Raw genomic sequence first — 15,465 nt, 5'->3', positions numbered from 1 at the left:
GTTCCTATAATCCATGATAAATATCAAAAAAGAATAATATTTTAATCACATCCACAAGAAGTTGGAGAGTTGGTCCACCAATTTCTCCCTTTGTGCTTCATGTCTCTTCCTTACATCTCCAGGGGTTGATGGGTTCTACGCTAACAATTAGGCTCTCTATTTGTTTTCCCAAGATCATTTCTTGGTGTTTTTTGAGACAGGGAACAAGAGCTGTGGATAAAGCAAAAAGGAAAAAATAAGATGACCAAGAATTAAGTGCCATGAATAACGACGGCATACATGCCACAAGATGACATACTAATAGGATGACACATTTAGGTCTTGCTCTGATAGGCCGAAGCTGAATTGATTCACGCTGTTCTTGAAATAAGGATTCCTTGGCACCTTACGTGCAGACAATGCTGGCTAGAGGAAAAAAAAATAATACCCCCAATAAAATCAAACATAACTGATAAAAGCTGGAAGAACTTCAAAAAGAAATACATATAGCATTGGTGTAATAGGGAGCGTTCCTTATCTTTGGCAGCTGAAGAGACTTATTCCTAGAGAAGCTATTCCAATTACAGACATCAGTTAAATGATTGTCCTCCTTTACTGAGAATGCCTGTGCTCTTCTCGGTGGACCCCTTTCCTTTCTCATGATGAATGGACAACAGTGAACAAAATCAAGTGACGGATCTTACTCCATTTGTTCGTATTTTCAAAATTTACCAAATTATGTTACAACAACCCTTGAGCCTTCTTGTAAATGTGTTCATCTGATATTTATATGAATGTCATATTTTTGCAAATCATCATTTTCAGCATTTCTTTTGGAGATTTTACTGCCAAATTAAATATTCAATGAAAAGTTCTCCAAATATCACGGGGATAGTTTTCCTTTCTTCTACAGTTAGTCAATAAACTAATATATTATACCCATCATTCCTCTTTCCATTGTTGAGCAAAATTTAGCTCTCAATCTGTGTGTGTCTCTTTCCAAATACATTCCTTCTCTCCACGATTTCTTCTTTTGTTTTTCTCTGCTTATTCTCCCTCCATACTCTCTCGTTCATCCCCACATTTGACATTTTGGCAGCAAGCCTTCTGAAAAACTTCTAATCCCCCATTCGAGCCCTCCAGGAAAGCAGAACGCTGTAAGGCTATGAATAAATCTGGTTTTATTGAAAATTTGTCTGCATTTTAACAAAACTGAAAGTAATCGTTATTTTTAAACCACCCATTTTTGTGCTTTCTGAGGACGAGGAATGGAAAGGTAAGATTACAAAAAGAGTTCCTTAGGAGATAGCAAGTCAGATTTGACGAAGTCTGAGAACTGAAGACTCTGGACCGGGGGTGCTGCTGGAGCCTTAAAGCTGGGGTCCGCAGCGACGCGGGACCTTCAGGCTGGAACCTCAGCACGCGGAGCTGAGCAATGACGGCACCCCGCGGGTACCTCGTCAGCGAGCTCATTCTCCTGAATTAGAGCCTTCGGGAATCAAGGGAAAGGCTGCCTCTTCCAACCTGAACTCCTTAAAATTCCAGGTGTCCCCAGCTTGCTGGGCCAATCTGTCAGTTTCCTTATTGAAAGGAAAAGCAGCCTTAAGTCATGTGTGGCTTGAGACTGAATTGCCTGTTAGTTTTCCTCCTCTACAAAGATAAAATTTCCCCACAGCGCCTGATTTCGGCCGTTTGGTTCCTGTACCTGTTTCCACTACCTCAAAACCATGAGGCTTGTCATCCAGTCCATCCTGCCGCTTTCTCCTTCAGCCATTTATGCCGCGTTTGGTTAGAGTCCGAGGATACTTTCCTGCTCTTTTTACATGAGGCGAAACAGAAGCTCAGAAAAGCTGAAGCCTTGTCCCCAAGGACCACTGAGTCAGTTCATCACCAATCTACTTCTAATTCCAATTCAGTGGTCTTTTCTTAAATTTTGACACCTTGTGTATCCATCAGAGTCCCAGAAAAAGAAATTTCTCCGAAAGGGTGCAAAGGATAAGGCTTTAATAAAGCGAAGATTTACGAAGGTGGGCGACAGTTATGAAAATAAACCAAGAATGGTAAAGCATCCAGAAACCAGCGCTGGACTTGCTAATGGGAAGGCATTACCACCCCCAGCGGTGAAGAGACCTGGGGAGAAAATATGGATGTTGCTGTTGTCCGAGCTCACTGAGCCTTGGAGCTGAGAGAGGAAGGCTCCCGGCAGGAGGTGGGGGGTGGCAGGACACGGCTAGTGCCAGAGAGGAGACGTCGGAGTAAGTGGTCTCCCCCTTCCTCTGATCTCCTGCGGGTGCTTCTCACTGCCTGAACCCAGACGAAAGCCAGCCAGGAAAAGACTCCAAGGGATTTCTTCCTAAGATTTAGCTTCCAGAGGCCAAGAGCACGGAGTAGATCCAGGAGTTAGGGCTGAAGGGTGAGAAAAAGGAAAATAGCCAGCACACTTTAGTTGGGCATATTTGCGAATTAATGATTCCATTTTTGAAGGTATAATTAATTCATACTACTAGAGATATGAACCATTCCCATTAAAAAAGTCAGCTTAATACTTAACTTGAAATTTCATCCTTGCACGATCTCACTTATAAAAAGAGCATATGATCTCAGACACTCCTAAAAACTCTAAGACTCTTGTTTTCTGGCCAATCATCGAGCATCCGTAATTCAAGTTGATAAGCCACGTGCTTTCTGAAGTGCGAGCCTCCCTAGGAGAGTCTGTGGAACCACATGAAAGATGTTATTGCTCTTTCCCACAAGAGGCTCCCTAGAAAAAGCTGGAGGGAGATCCGAGCATGTGATCAACACAAGACATCGCAATTGGTGAACTAACACTTTTCCTCAGCGCTCGGTCACTGAGTCAAATGCAGCCCTCGCTGCACTGTTGCAAGTACTGAAAGCATCCTTGCGTCTCATCAGAGAGGAACATCCTTCGTTCTGGACTTTTACATCCTGCTGGCCTAGAGCACTATTTATCGACACTCCCTAGCCCATATCTCTAACAGTGCTTTCTCATTTTTCTCCTGCATATTTCCCCTAACCAAAAGGACTAAGGAGCTTCGTTGTCTGTAATTTGTGTTCCTAACAGAATAAGGATATTGAACATGCATGTTCAAATATCCACGAACTCTCAGATTCCGATATGATCTTCAACCATTCCCAGGAAAACGTTCCCTCCAGTAATTGAAAATCACGAAACTAGAGTTCTTGGGCCAAACAGGGGAAAGTATTCAGACTGAAGATATCTAGATTTTATTTTGATAGCCCAACTTTCTCCTCGAGTATTTCCAACAAGCCAGACAAAGGAGTTCCCCCTGGCTTTCCACGATTTGATCTAGACTGAGCCCGTCACAAACATACATCTGGGATAGAGTTATTGGCCCCAACAGTCTTCATAAACGTAAGACACAGTCTTTCTTGGCCAGTGCCACCCATACAATATGGGACCTTTACCTGTGGAATTCACATCTACGAGAATGTGACAACTGAAGTAAAGCTCTTGGCTGAGCCGGGATCTTAATAGGGCAGACTTCCAGCTTCTGGTTCTTGCACCATTCCTTTTCTCAGCCTTTCGCAATTCCATCCGCCTTCTTACCATGATATCTGGTGCCTTCAGAGGGTCTTTCCCATTTCCCTGATTAAACCTTTTATCCAAAATCTATTTGCCCTAGAATATAGATCACTAATAACAACTTAAAGCGCTCCCCACGGCACCTGCCCCACATACACACACACACATACACCAAATAGGATTTGAATACAAGCAGCCATCAAGTCAGACGTGCAAGGAGCAAGCCAAGCACCTGTGGAGACTGAGATGGATCTCCAAAAGAAAAGGGTTAAACATCAAATCCCCTAAGTTTCTGACCACCCCTCGGCCCTGACCCAACTTTTGGTACCCATCCTAAAATTCTGAGATCCTCTACCCCCACCTGATCGAGATGGGGGCCTCCTTTTTTTTTTTTTTTTTTTTTTGATAGAACAGCTTTATTGAGGGGCACCTGGCTGGCTCAGCCGTTAAGTGTCTGACTGCAGCTCAAGTCATGATCCCAGGGTCCTGCGATCGAGCCCCGCATCGGGCTCCCCGCTCGGCGGGAAGCCTGCTTCTCCCTCTCACACTCCCCTTGCTTGTGTTCCCTCTCTCGCTGTCTCTCTCGGTCAAATAAATAAAATCTTTAGAAAAAAAAAAAGAACAGCTTTATTGAGACACAATTCACCCATTTAAAGTGTTCAATTCCGTGGTTTTTACTATAGTTAGTAATACTGCCTTTGTGATGGTGTGGTATATTTTTTGGTATATTCTCAAAAAAGTTGTACCATGTTTCATTCTTATTATCCAGTGTGTGATGGTTTTTATTTCTCCACAACCTGCTAACATTTGTTATTATCTCTTTTTAATTGTAGTCATCTTAGTGAGTGTGAAGTGGTATCCCATTGTGGTTTTGATTTGCATTTCCCCGAGAAGTAAGGATGTTGAGCACCATTTCATTTGCTAAATGGCCATTTTTATACCTTCTTCAGTAAAATGTCTACTGAGATTTTATGCCCATTTTTTAATGGGGTTATACATCTTTTCATTACTTGGGTGTAAGAGTTCTTTCTATATTCATATATAAGTCCCTTATCAAATATATCATCTGCAAATATTTTCTCCAGTACTGTGGGTGGTCTCCTTGCTTTCTTGATATATCCTTTAAAACACAAAGTTTTAATTTTGTTGAACTCCAACATATCTATTTTGTTGTTTTTGTTCACTTCTCAGAAGGTTTTATCTAAGCAGTATCAAAGTGATTTTGTCCTATACTTACTTCCAAAAGGTTTGTAATTTTACCTCTTACATTTAGTCCTATGATCTATTTTGAGTTAATTTTTGCGTATGGTGTGAGAAAGGACCTATTTGCATGTGGATATCCAGGAATCTCGACACCCTTTATTGAAAAGACTGTTCTTTCCGCATTGAATTGTCTGGGTACCCTTGTTGAAAATCAATTCAACATGTAAGGGCTTATTTATAGACTCTTAATATCATTCTATTGTTCTATTTGTCTACTCTTATGCCTGTACCAGACTGTTCTGAATACTATAGCTTTGTAGTAAGTTTTGAAATCAGGAAGTTTTGACCCTCCAACTTTTTTATTCTCTTTCAAGATTATTTTAGCTGTTCTAGGTTCCTTGAACTTCCGTATTAATTTTAGGATCATCTTGGCAATTTCTGCAAAGAAGCCACCCGAGATTTTGATGAAGGTTGTGTTTAATTTGTAGACCAATCTGAAGAGAATTCCCATTTTAACAATATTAAGTTTTCGAATTCATGAATATGGGATGTCTCTCTACTTAATTAGGACCTCTTTAATTTCTCTCAAGGTTTTCTTTTGTCTTCAGAGTATAAGTTTTGTATTTCTTTTGTCAAACTTATTCCCACTTTATTGTTTTGGTTGCTGTTATAAACAGATTTTTTCATCTTAATTTGCAGATTGCTCATGTCTTCTATACAGAAACTCAGCTGATTATTGTATATTGATCCTGTATCTTGAAACTCATTTTCCAGTTCTCATAGCTTTTAGTAGATTTCTTAGGATTTTCTATACATAACATCATGCATCTACAAATAGATAAAATTTTACTTCTTCCTTTCTAATTTGGAAATCTTTTATTTCTTTTTCTTTCCTAAATTCCTTGCCTAGAATCTCTAAAATAATGCAAATGGAAGTGGCAAAAACGATCGTCTTTGTCTTGTTCCTGATCTTAAGGTACAGATAGATTCCGTCTACCACCATTAAGCTGGATTTTAGCAGTGAGGTTTTTTGTAAATTCCTTTGTCAAATTGCGGAAGTTTCCTTCTGTTTCAAGTTTATTGAATGTTTTTATCCTGAAGTAGTATTGTGTTTTGTCAAATGCTTTTTCTGGGTCTATGGAAGTGACTGTGTGGTTTTGGGCTCTTTATTCTGTTGATGTGGTGTATTACATCAATTGATTTTCAACTGTTAAACCATAAACTGCATTCCTGGGATAAATCCTACTTGGTCATGGCATATAATTCTTTTTATATGCTACTGAATTTGGTTTGCTAGTATTTTGCTAGTATTTTGTTGGAGATTTTGGCTTGCATATTCGTAAGATATTGGTTCACAGTGTTTTGTTTTCCTTTGATGTCTTTGTCTGGTTTGGCTATCAGCATAATACCAGACTCATATAATGAATAGGGCATGTTATCGTCTCTTCTATTTTCTGGAAGAATTTGTTAAAATTGGTATTGATTTTTCTCTAAGTATTTGGTAGAGTTTACCAGTGAAGACATCTGTGTGTGGGACTTCTTTTGTGGGTAGTTTTTGATGATTAATTCAATCTCTTCACTTGCTTTAGACCTATTCAGATTCTTTCTTGAGTCAACTTGGATAGTTTGTATCCTTCTCGAAATTTATGCATTTCATCTAAGTTACTAATTTGTTGGTATGCAGTTGTTCATATTATTTCTTTATAATTCTTTTAATTTCTAAAAGTCAGAAGTAATATCCCTCTTTCATTCCTGATATCTCCAATTTGAGTCTTTTTTATTTTTTTGCTTGGTCAGTCTAGCTAAAGGTTTGTCAATTTTGTTTATCTTCTCAAAGAATCGAGTTTTGGTTCTGTTGATTTTCTCTCCTGCTTTTTTCTAGTCTCTATTTTTTAAGATTTTATTTATTTATTTTGGAAAGAGAGAGAGAGAGAGCAAGTACAAGCTGGGAGAGGGTTACAGGGAGAGGGAGAGAGAGAATTCCAAGCAGACTCCATGCTAAGCACAGAGCCCAACACAGATCTGGATCCCACAGTCCTGAGATCAGGACCTGAGCCAGAAGCAAGAGTCAGATGCTTAGCCTACTGAGCCACCCAGGCATCCCCATTCTCTATTTTGATACTGTCTTTCCTAATTTTTATTATTTTATTCCTTATGCTTGTTTTTGGTTTAATTTGTTTAATTTGTTTAATTTGGTTTAATTTGGTTAAATTTGGTTTAATAAATTAAAACACTGTCTTTATCTAGTGTTTTAGGGTGGAAGATTAGAATATTAACTTGAGATCTTTCCTGTTTTTAATATGAGCATTTACAGTTATAAGTTTAGCTTTGGCTGCATCTCAAGTTTTGGCAGGTTTTGTCTTCATTCATCTCAAGGATTCTCTGATTTCCCTTGTGATTTCTTCTTTGACCCATTGATTACTTATACATGTTTGATTTCCACCTATTTGTGAATTTCAAAAAAAAAATTTTTTTTTCAGTTTAATGGAAATGGGTTTGGGAGTGAGTATTAGAGGTACCATCTTAGATCCCTAGAAGTGAACTAGCCCCAGCCTAGAAGAAAATCTAAAGAGAAGTCTTCCATCTCTTCAAGATAAACCTGGTACCCATGGTTCCATCTCAGGGCACCCCCAGTTTCCAAGAGTGTGAAGGCTATGGCTTTCAAAACAGATTTTCTCTCCCTCTCTCTCTCTCTCTTTTTTTTTTTTTTTTTTTTTGGCTTTCAGATAAAATTTCTTTCCTGAGGGGCGCCTGGGTGGCACAGTGGTTAAGCATCTGCCTTTGGCTCAGGGCGTGATCCTGGCGTTCTGGGATCGAGCCCCACATCAGGCTCCTCTGCTATGAGCCTGCTTCTTCCTCTCCCACTCCCCCTGCTTGTGTTCCCTCTCTTGCTGGCTGTCTCTATCTCTGTCGAATAAATAAATAAAATCTTTAAAAAAAAAAATTTCTTTCCTGAGATATCCTGAGTGTATCACTGGAGCTGAAAGAGAAAAGAATGAAGGAAAACAAAAACAATTGGAAGAAAGAGCAGAGAGTAAATAAGTACACAAAAGCAAAACCAAGATCTTCCATTTTGCTGGAGTTTGATAAATGTGGCTGATTGGCAATTTACTTTATGCAAATCTAATGACAGAAGACAAAACCCATAGAAATCCCCAATATAATCTAGGAACTATGAGGTTTGCTTCTTCTATTCTCCCAGGTGCTGCCACCTGCTTTACTGACTCCCATGGTGACCTGACTCCTCCCCACTGTCCGACCCCTTACACCAACACAATTTCAGTTTTCATGCTCAGTGAAACTTCCTTTTCACCGGTATTGTCAGGGTCCTGGTATATCTGGACCCCTGTTTATGCATAGCTGCTTTATCTCCAGAGATTTTTAAATCCCACCAATGAATAAATTGTTCTTTACAATATACAATGTGTTATTAGGGCTTTTTAAAACTGGCAAAGTCTAGGTTAAAGTAATGTGTACAAGCTCGTGTTCTCCACCATTACTTCATAAGAATTGAGTTTACAGGTTGTTAGAAAATAATTTTAATAAATTGGAGAGTATATCGTAATGATTCAGAGTTTGGGCTCTGAATTACAGATTCCTGAATTACAGTCCCAAATTTGTTTTTTACTAGCTCTGTGACCCTGAGTATATTACTTAATCTCTTCAAACTTCTGTCTACATATCCATTATATAATAAGTTGTATATAACAGTAGACGTGTGATAACAGTACTTGTTAGAAATGTTCTTGAGCTTCCACTATGCGACATGAACTGATCTCAGTGCTTGCCATCCATGTATTAACTCATTTCATGCCTATTGTATGTTTGGTACCATAGTGACACATGATAAAACACTTAATAAATGGTTGATATTATTAATAATGTTATTGAACCAATTTAAATGTTGACTACTTATTAAAAATCAGAACTAAAACAAGGATCTATCACTTTCTATCACAGTGAAGACTACCTTAGCCTTTATAGAATGTAATCTTTCTACACACTATTTGTTTTCCACTGTGTTGTAGAAATAATGAGGCCACATTTTACAAAAGATATTTGAATTAGCACCATGCTTGACAGTGAAAAAAACGAAAGAATTCTCTTTTTTGACTTAGCTCAAACATAACCTTCTTCACGATTCCCTCCTGCTAATCCCCCACTGCCCCTCACCCACCCCGCCAATCTGGTGGTTCAGCTGTTATCATCTTATCACACTCAATTTTAATAATCTCTTCAATAGATTTCACTGAAGAATTAGTATACAAGTGCTTAGTCATTTTCAGTGCACTAGCGACCAAAGATTTAATGAGAAGTTGGGCCCACTTTTTAGCAAGTTTCTCCCTACCCACAAGTTCCAGAAAGAGACTTTGGATTTCACATGGAAAGTACTCAGTGGTTAGGGCTGCCTGCCCACAAGAATCAAAACCCCAAACAAAACCCATATGAAGCTTCTGTGTCCAGGATGTCTGAGTGACCCCCTTGCCCAGCTGCATGCCGCAGTATATCAAAGGGTGTTTTAGCTCCTGGTTGACATATGTTATTATTTTTCATTCAAATCTAAAAGAGCGGAATGTTGTCCGTGTTTGAGGAGATGGCCAAGAGGCATTCATTCTGTTCACAAATAAATTATTAAGCACTAAATTTGCCAAAGCGATTTTCTGGACATACATTTTATTCATCTGCAGAGCAGAATATTTACACACTGGATATGCTGGAAGTCCAGCGAATACTTCAGTCAGCAATTCATTTAATGGCCAGCCCAATTTGAGGAAGCTCTCAAAATACTCAAGGTAAAGTCACAGTAAACAATTCGATTGCATCCAGTTTGGATAGTAAATGTAATTAAATCCTTGGTGTAATTAAATCCTATCCATCCTTGTCTGAATGGATAGGTCTTTTAAGGTATTTCCAGTAGTAACAACACTATCATTTCTTGAACACGTGCTTCGCTAAGATGATGGTCTCTAATCCTTACATCAATTCTAAAGATAGTTATTAACTTCACTGACAATCCTTTAAATTCAAGAGAGATCTCTGCTAAGAAATATGCCATGACAAAGATACTCTGCTAAGTAGCTGATTAACTGGAAGACAGAAGAGGAATTCCCAGTCAGCCTCAATTTAGACGTAGCATAAAAGAGTGTGGGAAAGCTACATTTCTTTCTGGTACCTTCCCTCTCTTATAACAGCTTGCTGGCATCCCACTCCTTAGAATGAATGACAGAACATCCACATGGAAACAAGCCCTGTATCAAATGTGGAAAAAACAATTCTACTTAAGAATTTCCACTCGATTAAAAGTAAATTAGTACATATCAAGTGTTTATGCACCTATTACCCCTGATACAACATTACAAGGGAGATATACTCATTTTATAGATTAGAAAAGTAAAGTTCAGAGAAGTTGAATTATTTTCCCAAAGCAGTTAGTAAGTGGCGAAGTCCAGACTCGCATCCAGGTCTTCCTGGCTCCAGAGCCTTTCTTTTTCCATTGCTGCCCTGCCAAGCCCTGGGTGAGTTGCTTTCCCTTCCTATTTTATTCTTAAAATGTAACTCTTGGCTTCACAACTTAAGAACACAATGTTATTTAAGAAAGACATAATTCCAATACCTTTAAAAATTGTGAAACTCTCCTCATTAACAAATTCTGATAGAGGTTAAAAAAATTATTCCCAAAGTTTCCCCGTCTCATGCAGCCCTTCCATGTTCCTCCTCCACATTCTTCCATTTGGTTAAGTCGAGGCAGTTAAATACCTGGGGTGGAAGGGCTTTACTAAAACCTTTTACAACAGCTCTCACCAGGAGCCCCAAGAAGCACTGAGAAATCCAATCATTACATTAAAACCAATTTACTGGAGCTATCGTGGGGAAAGAGACAGCATGTATTTTTAGCGACCAATGTGCTAGCCATGTTTTATCTCCTCTTACTCGATTGAGAAGAGTAACGAAAATAGGGACTATAAGTTATCAACATGTAAAAGGAGAAGCGGCTATTAAAACTTCACATGATGGAATGGAAATTGAAGAGAAAGTAAGAAAGCTTCGGCTGAAAAGTGAACTGAATGACCCTTGCAGGAGCTGGAGTAACTACTGGGCAACTCGCTAATACCTTCTCACAGGAGGGAGAGCTGGAAGTAGAGCTACTGGCCTCTTTATTTTTTTAGTTTTTTTTAAAGATTCATTTATTGATTTACTTAAGAGAGAGTGAGCGAGAGAGAGCAGATGCGTGCGCGCACACACACAGTGTGGGGAAGAGGCTGAGGGGGGAGCAGACTCCCCGCTGAGTGGGGAGCCCAAGGCTGAGCTCCATCGGGGCCCTGGGATCATGACCTGAGCCCAAGGTGGACGCTTAACCGACTGAGCCACCCAGGCGCCCCAGGCCTAATTTTTTAATACGGTCAAAATATAACGAATTTGGTATTAACGTCCCCACAACGCTAGAGCTAGGCATAAGGCCCGAGTTTTCAGAACTTCGGAATCAGAGAGGTCAACTAACTTCTTAAGATATCAGTAAGAAAGCACCCGCGCTATGGCTTAAACCCAGGTCTATCCGAGAGCAAAGTCTGCACTCTGAGCTGCATTATGACTTGTAGACAGAACTCTACCGACTCCACCACAGGGAAGGACGGCACAGCGTAGGAGAAGGGCATAGAGTGGAAACCTCCTCTCTTTTCTAACTGTATACCTGCAGCAGTCGTTTAATTTTCCGAAAGTTTTTTTCTCATTTGTACAACGGGGATAATAATACTTTCAAGAATGCCTAAGCGGAGGCCCTTAGCATCATGCCAGGTGCAAAAGAACTTACATGTCTGTTTTATTTCCTGTCTTTAAAACATCCATGGAAAATATTTTATAACTTCATTAGAAGTTCTCTTAAAATCTAACTTAATATGTCCTTGCATCAATTACATTGTGCGTTCTAAGATTAATATTGCTAGTTGAGAAACTAAGAAATGAGAGGTTGAGAAAAACAAAATGTAAAACAAAACAAAAGAAAATGTAAGTGTGAAGTTCTATATAGAGAAGAAAAAATGTGTAAATTCTCTCCATTAGTTGAGCTTCACTCAAATGAATTGACCTTAAACAACATGTTTCAGTAGCTTTTGCTTCGAGGTATGTAAACAACAGAAATGTACATTGATAAATACGTCACATCTGCTTTGATTTGGGAAACATTCTGATTAAAGGTATTTCCCATTTTAAGTGCTTGGTAACTTTGCGGTAACTTTAGCTACAATCAAAAGCTCCAATGACTGACAACAGTTCTCTCAACAAAATAGCAATTTCATAGCAAACACCTTTGTCTAACGATCCTGTGAGGTTTAGTTCTGGAGGGAGTGGTTTGGACAGAAGAGTTCTTTTTAATGAAAGAAGATAAAAACATCCTTTCTTCTCTGTGGCATTTCCTGAGCACCTGAGGCTTTTTACATTAATAACTCAGTGAGACATTGGAACAACCTCTATTTCTCATTTTCCAGTTGTCAACCTTGAAGAAGAAGAAAACATGAAATGTTTCCTAATACCTAACCAATTATCTACTCTGTATTTATCCGCAATGGACAGCTCACTATCATAAATGTGTCCCACAACTAGGCTCAGCATACATGTCAGCATCCACCCCGGGGACTAGGGCAGACTGAAGTATCATGGCTTTCATTCCTACCGTGACTGTGACCCGATCTGGGCCTTCGAAGACAGGGGCATAGATGATGTGTCTCACTCTCTACTCCCTAGGAATTTGTCGTACCTCCTCCAGAGACTTCCGGGTTCACACATGACCAGAGAGAAGAGAAGCCCCTTCACTGGGCCAAGCCTCCCTGCAGACTAGCATAACCCAAGCTATACAGTAGTGAGTGCCTTGAACTCCCGAAACACAGGTACTATTGGAGGGCATGGTGTGTTGTAAGGTCGCTCATTTTCTTTGCTTCCTGCCGAGTCAGAAAAATGCCACCGCCTTCCGTCGCACTCCCCCCACCGCCACCCACCCCACCCCCACCCCCTGCCCCCCACCTTCACAGCCGCACTAGGTCTAGATACTTTCCCTGGCTTTTTGCTGGAACTTGGCAGCCCTATCAGTAAGCTCAGTGGGAGCATATCCTCTCGTCGTGAATGGTTCCTGAACTGGGGGCTGCCTGCTGCCTGGGGTTGCTGTTGCTGTGCTTTTGCTTTCTTTCGTATCAGGAGTCAGACGGCATGGGGTGTTCCTCCATTCCACTGTCAATCACTACGGCATCCTCCGTTCTGTTCTCCTCCCTTTCCCAGGGATTCCACCTCTTCATGCCCCAATCAGGCTTCGTCACCAGTGCTCCACCTTCATCCACAGCAGCTTGCAAACTCCTGGTTTTACAGAATGACATGCTAAGGTCGCCAACCTATTATCCTGCTCTCTCACCTCATCTGTCAGCCCCAAAATCAACAGAGTTTTGGACAACCATACATCCTTCTCTACTCTCAGCTCTACTTTCAACTAGCTAGCTCAAGCTAGCTCAAGCTCTAATTGCACACGGGTGTGCCGCCAAACTGCCCACAGTAGAGCCCAGCCCCCTGTGGCAGCCATGTGTTTCTCTTTGCTGCAGTGCACTCGCCCCCCATGCAGTTTCTCCAACAAGTGCATTAGACCAGCCAGCATGCTCAGGGTGTCCCTGCAGTCTCACACTACGGGCCACAAGTGTTTAACATATGAGCCCCCCTTCCCCACATAGACGTCAATGGTCAACACAGGATATCCCTCATGGATGCCTCTTTCCCAACACCCATCTGCCCTAGCTGGCTCACCAACTGTTGATTCAAAACCTTGGGAACTTCCCTGGTGAAATCTGAAACTGGACCCTATACAAAGAGGACAAGGAGAAAACCAAGAATGAGGCAGACCATTCCAGATTGACAGGTGGCAGTTTTATTAAGCAAGGGAACTTACAAAGCTTGTGTTAGGTGGTTACAAGACAAGAAGATATCCGCATTTACCCACCAAAATCTTTAAAAAGTATATCTAGAGGTCTTAACTGAGTTCAATCATATATTCGGTCCAGATGTTCCCAAGAACACTTTACTCTCTCAAGGCCGTATCCTTGAAACATCTCCTAGTGTGGGAATGGGAAGGGCAGAGATGGGGAGAGCCTCCGATTGCCCGGGTGCAGCTCATAGGTCTACTGGTGGTCATGTTCTCTTGATGTTCTCCTCCAACAGTAGGATATTACCATGAAAAGAAGCATATTATATAACAGCCCAAAGTAAGGAATAATCAAGACTTTCTATCACTCATGGCTCCTACAGAGGGTGGGGGGGAAACGCTGCTCTGCAACAAAGTGGACATGAAGAAGTTCAATCACACACGAATTATTCAATCTTCATACAGTATTTTGATGTTTCAAATAGAATCTGGTGTGTCAAGGAAAATAGTTTATTCCACCTGAAGTTATTCATTCAATAAATATTTATTGAACGCCACCTAAATACCAGCACTTTGGTGGCTGCTAGAAACACAAGAGTGAACAAAATCAATATGGTCTCTGCCACATTGCATGGATCTTGAACTTGGGAAGTGATAAGACAGGTATCCCAAAGGAAGTGATTATTTCAGCATCAAAGGATTAATAGAATATGACCAAATAAAGATAGCATGTTCCAGAGAAGGGATATAGCACCTGTGAAGGCTCAAAATACTGGAGAGCAGGGCAGGAAGTCCAGTGTAGTTGGAGAAAACCAAATGAGATAAGTGAGGTATCATGACGTCAAAAAGTAGGAAGAGCTCAAGTCCTTAATGACTAATGAGCATTGATAAGGTTTCTGAACTAGACACTACTAAAAAATTTAAAGAAATGTAGTGGTGTGACCAGATTTGCATTCTTAACAATCATTTTGGATGCTAAGCTGTAAGAAAAATGGATTGGAGTGAAGGAAGAATGGCTGGAAAGAGACCAGATAGACAACTTCTGGGGAATCCAGACAAGTCAATGGGGCCTAGAGGGAGAGAATGGCAGTGGGGATACAGAGAGATGAACAGTTGAAAGATGCTTAGGAGACAGAGCCAAAGGGATTTAGTGATTGATGGGACGTAGGAGGTGAGGGGAAGAAAAGTCATGGTAATTATCATGTTTCTGAATTAAATAATTGAGAAAGTATCACTCAGGGACAAGAAACTTGTCTTGTAGAAAATACTGGTGTGGACAAAGGGGTGAGGGTTTTCACTTTGTTCATTCTGAATTTGAAATGCCTGTAAAACGTCCAACTGGAGATGTACCAAGGCAGTTGGATATATATGCTTAAAGGATCAAAAGAAAGGACTGGGCTGGAAATGTAATTTTGGCATACAAAGTATATCCAAAGCCAGAGACAGAAGGTGTAAAGTTTCCCATTCCGGCTGATCGTTACGACTCGCCTGAAGAATACATTTCGAATGTACACATTCTTGGGTCTCCATCTCCAACATGCTGAATCACTCCGGAATCTGAAGACTTATTTGAGGGAGGCCAAGGCTACAGGAAAAGAGACCCTTAAATGGACAATTTATTATAGTCACGACAAGAAATCCCAAGGGTCTAAAATTGAGTAGCAACCATTGAGTCATTAGGGTGATTCAGATGTATGAAGGAGTTCACTCAGCTAGTCGTCACTGATTAGATGTGAGAAACGAAGGAAGGAAGAGTTTAAGGTCATTCTCAAATTTCTGGCCTGAGAACTTGATGGTAGGAGAGTCAGGGGACAGTGGAGGAAAT

This window comes from Ursus americanus, chromosome 29, assembly GCF_024610735.1.
Source record: "Ursus americanus isolate L20-20 chromosome 29, mUrsAme1.1.p, whole genome shotgun sequence".
NCBI classification, from domain to species: domain Eukaryota; kingdom Metazoa; phylum Chordata; class Mammalia; order Carnivora; family Ursidae; genus Ursus; species Ursus americanus.
This window is presented reverse-complemented; position numbering follows the sequence as displayed.